A 12,943-nucleotide genomic window follows, 5' to 3' on the forward strand; every position below is an offset into this window, starting at 1 on the left:
TCAGTCTCCATACTGTCGCAGCCTTCCTGCTGTCAACCATCCTCTCCAGTCATGACGTCTGACCCAGAAAACATCTTTCTGATTATCAGTAAAATCACTGATTTCCTCTGATGCTGGCCTGTTTGGCTCTTTATCTGCCAGCTGAACCAATAGGAAGGTGAGCTCTGTCTTTCAGATCGTTGATAACAAAGTCAGAGCAGGTGGAGCGTCTTTGTCTCCACAGCTTTTAGGAATCGGCTTGATGGGGTCAGAATGTGAATCGATCAGTGAAATTCCCCCTGAGGGGAGGAGAGGCAGCAGCTCTTCTACAGTAACAAGACAAATCATTTCTGATGCTGTTGTTGTTAGAGAAGTGAATTTATGAGCTTTCCTCCTTCTGCACGTATTTTACTTGGAGGAGTTTCTGAAAATGTGCCACTGGCTGCTGGAGTCAATGTTGAGTTCTGTGTGCAACAGAGTTCAGACACACTAGAGAGTTAACTTAGTGCATGATTTAATGTGAACACCTGACTGGCTTTGAACAGGAAAAACAAAGAAAGAAGATGGATTGAAGACTGGGTGAAAATGTGGAAGCAGAAGCAGGATAAACGAGGGTCTTTAAATATCTAACCCAGGTCTCTTTAGCCGACCTAATTGCTGTTTGTTAAAGCAGAGATTAAATGGAAAGATCTCCCAGACGGGTTTTTTCCAAAGGAAAACTGATCTGCAGCGTGTTTAGAAGCACCTGCTCTCTTAGATGTTCTGTGACTAAAACTTAATACAGCATAATAAACACAGGCTGCTCTCCATTCTGTTTCTCCACTGCAGGAGCTCAGGCCCTGATTAAACTTCATGGAAACTGCTGGATGACACACAGAAACCTACTGCAGCCTGCTTCAGTTCAGTGTGTCCAACAATCCATTAAGGCTCAAATGAAACACACACAGAGGGAGTGTGTGAGCAGTTAGAGTGATGATAAGGTGCTCAGGCTCCTACTACTGTTCCTGTTCCTGGTTTGGAGAGTCAGAACGGGTCTCTGTTGTCATTTTTCAGTCACATTCTTCTCTTCACTTGTTTTTCAGGCTCTGTGTTAAATCCAGATCAGTGGGGCTCATGTGGTTAAAGCAGGGAAATATGAAGGTGACTCTGGTCATTGTAGGAAGGAGCTGCTAGATATGTGTGACCACATCCCAAAGTTGTAAAATACTCCCAGAAACCAGCCTGTCCTTTCCCACAATCCTCTGTGATTTAGGACAAATGGGAAAATGGGTAAACCTTTTAAACTTGGTTAAGTGGGGCTGAAAGATTCTTTAAAACTGACCGGTAACGTTCTTCATTATTATGGCACATATGTTGTACTCAGAGTCCAGCTGCTCAGATCATTTAGTGATCCTAGATGAATGTCTGAGTTATTATTTTAAAGATTCATCAGACAGTGAGGTAAAATAAAACCTGTATTTGTGACTGAAGGGTGTAGAAAAATGTTCTACCTTATATTGATCTGCAGCAACAACAGTAGCTGCATTTCCATCAGTCACATAATTGCACAATTTGACATTTTGAAAATAATTTGCTTAGTAGAAACACAGCAATCTTGGGGGAAAATAACGTGTTTTTTGATAAACGTTTTGGCATTTTTTTGGTTTTCATGGACAAATATATGCACGCATTTAGTGCATTAATGGAAACACAGTTGGTGTCTAAACTTCCTTTCCTGATCAGACTTCCTTAATCTCTCATTATGTTGATTTATCCCAAGTGAAAACGACTGCATGCAACTTCAGACTGAGACATAATGTTGGCTACATGAGAACCAATCAGATCTGATCTAAATGAGTCTCGGTAAACAAACCCTGATACCTCCGAGAAGATTTCCATATCACTGCTTGGACTTCTTATGCACACAAACCTGTAATTGTGGCTTTGGAATAATGTGGTTTGTTTGTATTTAAAGGGGTTGAGGCCTCGGTGCCACTGTTTTCTTTGGAGGGGACAGACTTTTGTCAAATATAGAAGCATTGTGAGATTTATGGCCATAAAACTTGTGGAGAAACCCAAAGTCAAACTCTGCATATAGAAATTAAATTTTTTGTGTTTTTCTGGTTCTAGTTCTGCTCAGAACTCGACTCTTTTTTCACAAAAAGTGGAGCTTAATGTGAACATGTAACCATAAAATATCTTTGAGAAAATCACATCATCATAAACTGGAATATTTTCAGCTGCTCTGATTGGTTGGTTTCAATGAATGTTGTCAATTGATGTAAAAATAGAAGAACGATAATAAAAAACCATGGCAACAACACTTTACATAAAACCTTGTAGGAAATACATGAAGGCTGCTGTGAGGATGTATCTGATTCATCTTGACCTGTTTATTGAGAAGAACATGTGGATGAAAAGAGAAGACTGAGATGGAGACGGATGTTGCTTGGAAGATGGGAAATGGAAAAGGTGGGAAGAGAAGCTGATGGGAGGACAAAGAGGACAGCATGTCAGAGTCCGAGGTGAGTCAGAGCTGGTTCCCTTTACTCCCATCGTTAGGAGCTTCGGCCTGAGACCTTTATGTTGGTGCAGCTCCAGTGCTGCTGCTGCCAGACCAATCAGTGAGAGGAAAGGAGAGGAATATTGCTGCTGGGAAATAATGACACATCACTATGAAAGACATGAAGAGGGAAAAGAGACTTTCCTGCAAACAGACACATTCAGTTGAGAGCAGATTCTGCCTGGAGACAACTCTGTTGTTCATCAGCTCATTTATTCTGGGCCCAGCAGAGTGCAGCTCTGTTGTTCTGATTATAGTCGTTGGTTTGTTGGTCTTAGCAAAATGATGTTTAACCTATTAGGTTTAAACTTTGATCCTTAATAATGTTCAAGCAGGTTTTACCTGTTTCAGAAGAAAAGTCAGCAAAGTGAGCTCTTATTACCATCTACATGTCGGCTGAGCTGTAGTTCATTTTCTCCACAGCAGAACTCACATGTCGTCGTTTTCTTTAAGAGCCTCAGTTAACCCCACCCTGTGCACTAAATGCAGCCTCAGCAGGCGGCAAGAACAGAGATTCATGACTGAGAAACATTGATGGTCCTCTGCTGACCCATGTTGGTTTTACAGAAGGAGACATTTCTGTCTGACCGTTCTATCTAAAACCTCGTTTCATTTGATGTGCTTGGAGCCGACTGAGCTGCTGCACAGGAAGGGTGTTTTACAAGAAAACTAAATGTACTGGCAAATGGGAAACTGAATTCAACTGTATAATAGCCAATGTGCTCCAATGTAATTATTCAAACATTTACTGAAGCAGGTTGGATTTGTGAGGCATTTGCGTCATTTAAGTCCAAGAAGTTGAAATTCCAAGGGTGAGATTTTAAAAAAAAGTTTCTATAATTAGCAGAGAAAACTAAAAGTAACATGAAACACATTATGCTTGATCACATTAAAAGCCTTGTAGAGCTCAGCATCTTGAGGCATTTCTTTCCTATCTTGAAGCAGAAATCTAAGGCAAGAAGGCAAAACCTGATCCTCAGATAATGGCTGTCAGTAACCCATTAGGCCCAAACAGGAATGTGTCCAGAGCTCCAACAAAGAAAAGCAGCTTTTAGGGACTATTTCTCTGACCACTTTGCTGTTTAAGAAGTTGGAAAGTGAGAAGATATTTCTGTACAACTGTAGAACAGACCAAGACATCCAGACTGAGTTTTTCAGACGCCAACCGTCTGAAAAACTCAGAGAGTCCCAGAGCTCTAAGGACTGATCAGCCTGTCTGCAGCCTTGGGCTTAGTTTCAGCCTTGAAGCAGGATCTTCAGATGAATGAGAACCCTCAGCAGAGTGGTCAGAGCATCTAGCAGCCAGACGTTAGCCTGACAACATTTCTCCTCCTCAGAAAGTTCCAGTTTCTGGAAGGCAGAGCTCCACTTCCTCATCATATAACTGGTTGTAAAACAGTCCCTGTGGACCATCACTCATTATGGCCAAAAGCTGAAAAGCTCCCCATCCACTACAGAACCACTCCCTACCATCAACACCTACTGAGACCTGACATGGAGGTTCTGACCGTCGGCTCGGAGGATTCCCTTTGGTCCTGCTGCCTTTGCCTAATGAGTCCCCAAACATTTCTCCCTGACACTTTTACACATTAGAATGTTCTTTCTTCACTCATTTCATGTTGACCTCATGCTGTACTTCCTCATCAGCACCTCAAAGGTCCACAAGTCCTCTCACTGGAGGATAAAAGTCTCTGGTACTGGTGTTGTGCTTTACGGTTTGTTTGTCATCAGACCCGGCCACATGGTTTCTCTCACAAGTCAGACTGATTGGTCAGTTTATGATGTTGGATGGAACCGACTTTTTTACAGATCCGTTCTCTGTTCACCAGCTGGGCCTTAACAGAACCTGGTAGCACCGTCTGCTGCCTGCTCAACACATAATATACTGGCATCCTCTGTGGACCAGTGGTTCTTTACTGGAAATGACATCAGCTCATAAAGGGACAGGCCTCATTACACAATCACTCTGCTTCTTGTTGGGTTTCTTAACCAAGAAGAAAGTCTCACAGCCCTGTTTCTTTTGGTCATGGTCTGAATCTTTTGTCATGATTGAGTTTGTTTTCATTATCAGGTGAATTCCCATCATGTCTTTCTTTGGGCTGGTGGTCCATTAAACCAGGACAAGTTCCTGATTAGAATCACATACCAGCAAACAGTCAGAGTACATGCAGCTACCCTGAACTCTTCCCCATAGCCCCCATCTTCCATCAACCAAACTGATTGAAACGTTGAAGGGAACTTGAAGGTTCAGGGGTCAAACTTTGGCTTTAAGGCCTTAGAGTTTTGTCTGATTGTCATAAACCTCTTCAGGTCTGGACTCTGCTGATATATTGAGGGGGAACAGTTCCTGACATCAACATGTTCTGCATAAAGACTTTATGTTCTAACAAAACATAAAGTCTTTATGGTTGTTAGAAGGTCTTTGCCTGAAGCTAAAGGTCCCATTGGTGACAAGTTTTATCTTCTATGGATCTCTTGGGTTTCCTCCTAACATCCATGAGCACAACATGTTTAACACTGACTGAAGTTTGTACCAGCAAAGACTGGAGATGAATATTAATGTTTAGTAGTTTCTGATATGCATCAGAGAACATTGAAGGCATCATGATGGAAAGTTACTCTGCCATCATGATCCGTGGAGGAATTTGTGACCCTGATGGATCTTCAAACTTCAGGTGGAATAATATACATCTGTTAAACACCTGCCTGGATTTGACTCTCTTCATTTTCAAAGACAAACTGCAGCTCAGAAGAACAGCAGCTTTCATTTTGCTAATTGAAAGCCAAGATACCCATCATCGCTGACCTTCCTCAGTTTCTCTTCAGTTCAGTTTCAGATGACCATCAGCTCATCTGAGGGCTGCAGACTTGAGGTGACGCTGAGGCTGATCAACTGGAGAACATAGAGGTGGTGGAAACTCCAGGCCTGATGCTCCATTTGTCAGTAACATCATCTCCATGTCCATTTACCACAAAATGAGGAAAACGGAGCGTCCCAGGCTGGTTTCTGTGGTAAAGTAAAGGTAATGGACTGAGTCGCCACATGAAAGGCTGGGCAAAAGGCAGGATAGAGAAACAAGAGAGAAAGAGCAGCAGGAGCCTCAGAAAGAAAAAGCCCAGATTTCTCAGCAGGAGTCCTTCTGATGCTAACGCTGAACAATTAGACACATTATCCAGACAGAGCTCCTCAGACTGGGCCCTGGTTAGGATACGGTCCGTAAATAAAAATGATTGCAGCATACATGGAGACGGGAGACGGAGACATTTCAGTTTAATGGTTTCTAAAATGCATCAGGGGAACGCTGAAAGACCCACTATGGCAGCCCTCTCAGACTGAGACTTTTCCATTGCTTCTCCTCCTGTCCTTCTCTGGCTGTTTCCACCTTCTGCTAAACAATGGCTTTCCATAGAATTATGGAGATGAATATGAATTCATCACACAGAAAGAAAGAGTCTCATCAGACCTTTCTACACAGCAACATGAATCTCCTGGATCTGAGACACAAGCAGAGCTTTACTTCTTATTAATCTTCAGACTTCCAGCACGTTCTGTTAAAGCGTTCTGGTCGTCAGATTTTGATTTGGTGGCTGCTCATGACCAAGCTGGGGAAGTCATTGACTGCTCTTTACTCACACAGCAGCTCACTTTTCAAAGGACGTCAGAGAAACATGAAGAAAGGGAAAACAGGGATTTGTTATCTTAACTCAGTTAAGGCCAGACGGCCTCCTTTCACTGCATTAAATGAAGATTTATGAAAGCTTCCCATTCCTGTGCTTATATTGTGCAGTGCCATTTAATACATTACATGTAAAGTACACACATAGTTTTAAAGCATCATCGCTCATGTTAAGTACCTTGGTATATGTGGCTGATCCTGTCTGTTCATTAACCAAGCTGATCTGTGAACACATGTTTCTGTCATCTTCAACTGGAAGTAAATAAAGAGCAACATCTGGGCCGACGCAACACACTCCTCATGGAACAAGCTGACAGCATTTCAATAACTGACAAGCAGAACCAGAGGGTCCATCAGTACCAATGATAACAGTCCATCAGAAACTCATTGGAATAAAAAATACATGTCTGAAGAGTCCAGAAACCATTTTTACAGCAATCTGAGTGGAATCAAAACACAGCTGAGATTCCTTAAAGTGAAACAGAGTAAAAAAACACAGAAACGTTGGAGCAGATTAAATACTTGGTCATTTAACACATGACTTTATGTGAGTTGGACAATGGAGGCAAAAATCTAAGAAGTTAGAGGAAGATTCCTTAAATCTACCACCAAGACACCTTTGGTTCACTTCTTGTGGTAAAACTGAACATCTTATTGTCATGGTTTTGTTTAAATACCTGACGCCCATATGCTTAGGAGAAGACCAGAGAAAGATTTTAGAAAATTCCTTAAGCAACGTAATGATGGAGCTCCTGGTCAGGGAGGTGTAGCTGGATGTTTGGGACGGTGAGCCACTGAAGTGGTGAGGACAAAGTGAACGGGGAAAATGTGAAGTAGATTATTGAGCTGGAGAATCTGAGCTTATTGAGAGATGCAGAGGTGGAGGACAGGCCGGGTGGTTAGTCTGTGGTTGGTGGATAATGGAAAGCGGTGGGTGATGGAAGCGGTGGAGGTTTGCACAATGGTAGAGGAAGAATTCAGTGGGCTTAGGTTACCACTTGTACTGCTTTCTAGTTACCTGGGAAGTGACTTGGCACTGGGTTTGTCGTCAGAAACCATGTAACAACATTCTAAACAACATTCTAATTAAGTCGTCAGATCATCAAGATGGCAACGCCCATAAACACATATCGGCATCATTTTAAGCTTTACCTTTCATAGGCAAATTTCTAGATTATTTACTTCTAATTTGCTCTGTTTAGAGTTGGATGTCCTACATGTAACATTCATTTTAGATGCAATTTTTTATGTATGTCTTGTAAAATACCCACATAAAATTACTACTGTTGATGCAATGAGCAGCCACACGAAAACGTGAAGTCCGTCTGTCAAGTCATAAATGGCAGTACTCGATAGCTTCTCCCGGTTTCCCAGCAGGATGTTCAACTTTGGAGGGCATTCCAGTTGGAATTTCCTAGTTCCACAATTCAGGTCAACACTCAAGCAACGAAGGGTCGGCTCTTCCTGGACGCCAGGTGATGATCCTGAATGAGGAACAGGTGCTAAGAACAGGATCTGCTCAGCCCCACCCTCTTGACTTGGTAACTGCAGTCCTGAGCGCCCTCCGGTGGGGAACATGAAAACTCCAGAAAGGATAAACCAACTTTACTGATACATCCACCCAGATTCCTGTCAATTACCATCCCATCTATCTAGTTCTGACATCACAGAGACCTGTTAACATCGTGTAAATGTTAACCTAAAACATTGTCAGCTTCTGGTCAGGCACTATATGTAGTTTAATGCTCAGCATTTTAAGAGAGACTGAGGAGCTCAAGTCCCAGTGAGCGACAATGCTATAAGCCAACTGGATTAATATATTAACTGAGGTTAGAACGTAGACAAAGTTCTTCAAATTCAGCTGGGAGGTTTGCAAGTACCCTTTGCTGGAAAAGGGTAGAGTGCCTTCTCCGGGTCAGGGGGGTCGTCCTGCCTCAAGTGGAGGAGTTTAAGTATCTGGGGATCTTGTTCACGAATGAGGGAAGAAGGGAGCGGGAGATCGACAGGCGGATTGGGGCAGCGTCTACTGTGAAGCGGGCGCTGTACCGGTCCGTCGTGGTGAAGAGAGAGCAGAGCCAAAAAGCGAAGCTCTCGATTTACCGGTCGATCTACGTTCCCACCCTCATCTATGGTCATGAGCTTTGGGTCATGACCAAAAGAACGAGATCACAGATACAAGCGGCCGAAATGGGTTTCCTCCGCAGGGTGGCTGGGCTCTCCCTTAGAGATAAGGTGAGAAGCTTGGTCATCCGGGAGGAACTCAGAGTAGAGCCGCTGCTCCTCTACGTCGAGAGGAGCCAGTTGAGGTGGCTCGGGCATCTGGTCCTGGACCTCCTGAAATAGTTTGACATCACTGCCTTAACAATAAAAGCTGTAAATCTAACAAGTGTCACCACATTATTTTGGTCGTTTTTGAAATATACTTTATATAAAAAAATAATTTAAAATAATTTAAATAAATGAATAATATCTCATTTATATTTTATCGTGTATTTTATCATATATTTGGTGCTTTCCTGAGGTTAATAGAGGAGTCATGTAGCTGAACCTTTGATGAGGGCTGTTGCTTCCAGATTGGTTTTTGGGGGAGGGGCTCGATGTTAAAATGTAGTGCCGCAGTCATCATTTCTCTGTCCTGTTTTATTTTTCTTCAGGTCTGTACAAGGTATGATACGTACAAAAACTAAGATAATGGAAGACAACATAACCTTAAACAGTTGACCGTATGACTCTCCTTCATCTCAGCAGTGTTCCACATCTCCTGGAAGTCCTCCTCCTGCAGAGACAAGGCCACAGAGGAAGAAAAAATAAAAACAGGAAGTCAAGTTAGCTCCATGAAAACATTAAAAGTATCAAATGGGTCTTAAATTCAGAGAATAAAACAAAAACACTGCTTTGAACACACTTTTCCAAAAGTGCAGAGATTGTTCTATCATGACATAATTCTCACACATGAACCCTGCCACAGAAAATGCTCTGAAACGTCAAGGAATTTTCATTTTTTTCCTTCCACTCAACACACAGGAATATCCACTCCACTCAGGAAAAGACATCCTCAGAAATCTCCTCCAAACAGGCAGAGAGCAAAACTCACAGCTCTAATTTACAGAAAGGAAAGGGAACATTTGTGTCAGTCTGCATTGTGTGTGACGGGAGATGGGAGCTTGTGAATCACAGCTCACTAAACTGACTGAAGTCATGTGGCTTCAGTCAGTTTAGTCAGCCGTCCAACCAGCAGGATGAGTTCAGGACCAAACGGCCCCGGTTCTGAAGGGTTCTGACCTGACCCCCTCAGTGCAGCAGCAGAGCTGGAACATGGCTGCACTCATTTAGCCTTCTGGTTTTACTGGGAACATCCAGCTTTAGACTGGAGGACAAATATGGTTTTATAGAGAACCACTTTGCCAAACAGACAATTAGAGACACACAAAGATACAAGTTCATGCTGAGAAACTCAGACACAAACAACCCTGCAGGATTCAAACTGAGTGGGAGCAGAAAACATGAACACACACACACACACACACACACACACACACACACACAGGCTGGTGAGAACTTCTAACTCCTGAACAACTCTTGTTTCTGGAGTCGCCGCCTTCGGTCAGGAGCTGCTCTAGAATATCTCTGCTGGTTTTCTGCTTCAGAGTAGATGAGCGTTACAGATAAATTAAAGAGTCTGTTGTTTCCCAGCATTAAGAGGAAACAGTCAGAGAGGAGTGTATATTTATTGGATCCAGTGATTGAACCTGGTCAGAGATAACAGCAGCCAGAACTTATTCATTTGCAGTTTATGGAGCAGCATAGCCCTGTTGAAGCACTAATGGTTATCCTGAGGCCAAAAACTCCCACTGTAGTGTTTTTGTGTATTTCTAATGGTTTTCTCTGTTGCATTGTGTCTGTTCTGTGGTTTTATGATGGATTTCTACTAAATCAGAGCAGTAAGAAAAATCCTCCTCATTAACTGTAAAATCTCTCAGGCCTTCGCTGGCAGTGTGTCTTCTTCAAATATTGACTTTTAATAGTCGGACACAACGATTCCTCAGGAGGACACCTGCTTCGCTGCTGTACTAAAACTCACCTGCTCTTTGAAACCAAACAGGGATTTTTGGTGGAACGATTTGGTTTTCTCTCTTCCACGCTACATGTTCACTGATGTAATAGAGTCAAACGTGAGGCCGTCTGGTTATTTGACACAGAAGAGGATTTCCTCTGGGAAAACTCTTCAAGCTGAGCACACGGTTGTTGTAGCCTCTTATTTGGGAGCTGAGAGTATCGTTCTGCTGCTGCAATGAGCCACAACACAAACAAGTTCATCTCCTCTCCTTCACTGAGCTGCCTGTAATTTCACAGTGGACATTTCCACTCGTCCAGCCCACATCACAGCTCTGCCACTCAACCCTCCGACTCAGTGAACAACATCGCATGCCTCCACCTCCACCGCAGCATGCCCTAAATATAACACCTCCTCCAACAGCGCCACCACCCTCCACTCCTGCTCTCTGCATGCTGGGATTGTCTGCGTTCACTCAGGACCACAGACTTCCTCCATGTCCAACTCTGGATGGAACTGTGTGTGTTTGCGGCACTTCTTCTTCTTCTCAATCATCCTTCTGAACTTTACAACTAGCACTTTAATTAGTCGGCCACAAATATGGAAGCAGAGCGGCGCCAGGGCCAGTTTCAGAGAGAGAGAGGGCCCCGAGCAGAGGAGGAGGCCCAGACGGAGACCTGGGGCCCGCAGTCTGGAGATCAGTTCCCAGCACAGGGCCCGGCCCCGTCATCAGCAGCTCACTCTGAGTTACAGACTCTCAGCTGACAGCAAGCTGCGGCACTCTGCCCCTAGTGGACAGGAGAGGAAACACAAGAGATGGACTGATGGAGTTTGGAGGCTCTGAGTTTGATATTAGACTTTTGAGAGAGAAACAGGGAGAGAGAAAAACAGAGAGTGAGAGAGTGATGAACTCAGACTGAGTGACTCCCTGCTGCTACACAAACTGTTTGAACCTGAGCCACATTATTACAGAGCTGGGGGCCTAAGGAGCAGCATACAGGAAGTGCCAGGCCTGGTATCTATGAGGCTGTAAGAGCTCCAACCTGCAGCAGATGCTCAGCTCTGCTTTACACCATAAACGTGTCTCCTGTAATGTGGCTACAAGGCCTGTTGGCGTTAGCAGCTGGAAGGCGACCCGTTTATTTGGCCGCTCACCCGAACATCTCGCTGAATAACTGTGCAGCGTTGGGAGAGGATCATTTTGCATGTTTTTGTACTTGCTACTGTTTCTAGAATAAGCCCTAATGTTAAAAAAAGTAGTTTCTATGGCAATAAGTTCATGTTTTTTTTTTTGGTGATTACACATTTCAAAAAGCAAATATAACATCCCAAATCAGCAGATGGTGCCCATCACCAGCAACACTAGCAAAGTTGATCTTGTTACCTAGCAGCCCAAGCATAGTTCCTGTGTATGTTCTGTGCAATGGCTGCTGGAAAAGACATGCATTTTATTGTTAGCTTATCATTCAGAAAACATTCACTGCTTTCTTGCTGGTTGTGCAGGAGGCTCCACTTCTGCTTTTCAAGGATGCACAATTGCATAATTGCTGCCATTTTCATGTGCGAGCGTAAACATGACCTAAAGCGGCTCATTATGAAAGGAGCTCTAAATAGGTAGAACTGAACAGCAAAACCAGCAGAAAAGAAGATTCTTCAGGCTCTTCTAGTTCTCAGCTGGAAAAAGGAAATACAGCAGCAAACATTTTGATAAGTTGCAGGAGGAAAAGCACAAAGTGACTAGGAGTCAAATGAGTGATGGGTTCACAGCCGGGCTGTGTTGTTGCTGCTGCAGCCTCACACTGATCCTTCAGAACCCTTCAGAACCGGGGCCGTTTGGTCCTGAACTCATCCTGCTGGTTGGACGGCTGTAGATTATGACCAAACATGCTTTAATACTTGAACAGTATTTGACCTCAGCTCCAGTGAAAGTCTCCAACTTTCCTTCCTCCACAGAGAAATCAACCAGTTTCATGGAGAAGCTGAAGAAAAGAAAAAAAAAGCTTTTTTCTCCGACTGCTGCAGGTCAGCTGGACTCTCCACCAGCAGGATAAGTGGGAGCAGACAGACTGATGACAACATGCTGATTAATGCTTTTTTTTCTTTTTCTTTGCAGTGGCTCATATGAAGAACCAGGAGAATTAAACTCAGAGAGCAGATGCTTTTGGTTCATTAAAGACCTCTGAACTGAAAGCTTCTGATGGTTTATTCACCTGTCTCATAATAATAATTGGAAACAAAGACGGAGTTCATTTTTTCTTTGGCAGAACCTGGAGCCTCTTTAACATCCCTTGGGTTCTCCACTCTCCCTCTGTCTGAAAACCAGACACAAATCATTAATTCACAAACACGTTCTCTTGCAGCACTTAATGAGTGAAGATGGAGCAGAAAGAAGAAAGGGATCTTGTATAAACCTGTTCCTTTCTCTATAATTATTCAAATAAATGTTCATGTCTGCATACATTAAATCAGCGATAGAAGATGATCATTTTCCTCATTATTAACTCAGATGTTGGGGTTGCTGTGGTGACGCAGGGGTCAAGCACAACCTCCATAAGGAGGCCTTAGTCCTTGGCACTGATGTCGCAGGTTTGATTCCCGGCCTGGTGGCCTTTGCTGGACGTCTTCTCTCTTTCTCTCTTAACCTACTTTATTGTCTCGGCACTTTCAAATAAAGGCCACTAGAGCCAAAAA

At 43.4% G+C, this 12,943-nt stretch overlaps 1 protein-coding gene across 2 annotated transcripts in view; it reads left to right on the top strand.

The window, feature by feature from the left end:
* Window positions 1–2,360: 2,360 nt before the first annotated feature.
* LOC103482236 (uncharacterized) overlaps window positions 2,361–12,943 on the top strand; it is a 75,417-nt gene continuing 64,834 nt past the window's right edge. For both annotated transcript variants that reach the window (XR_014085324.1, XR_014085326.1), the window contains exon 1: window positions 2,361–2,483. The gene's annotated coding sequence lies outside the window, so the exon portion shown is untranslated. The remainder of the gene's footprint in view (window positions 2,484–12,943) is intronic.

Source organism: Poecilia reticulata, chromosome 20 (assembly GCF_904066995.2).
Source record: "Poecilia reticulata chromosome 20, P_reticulata-male-v2, whole genome shotgun sequence".
In the NCBI taxonomy this organism is placed as follows: Eukaryota; Metazoa; Chordata; class Actinopteri; order Cyprinodontiformes; family Poeciliidae; genus Poecilia; species Poecilia reticulata.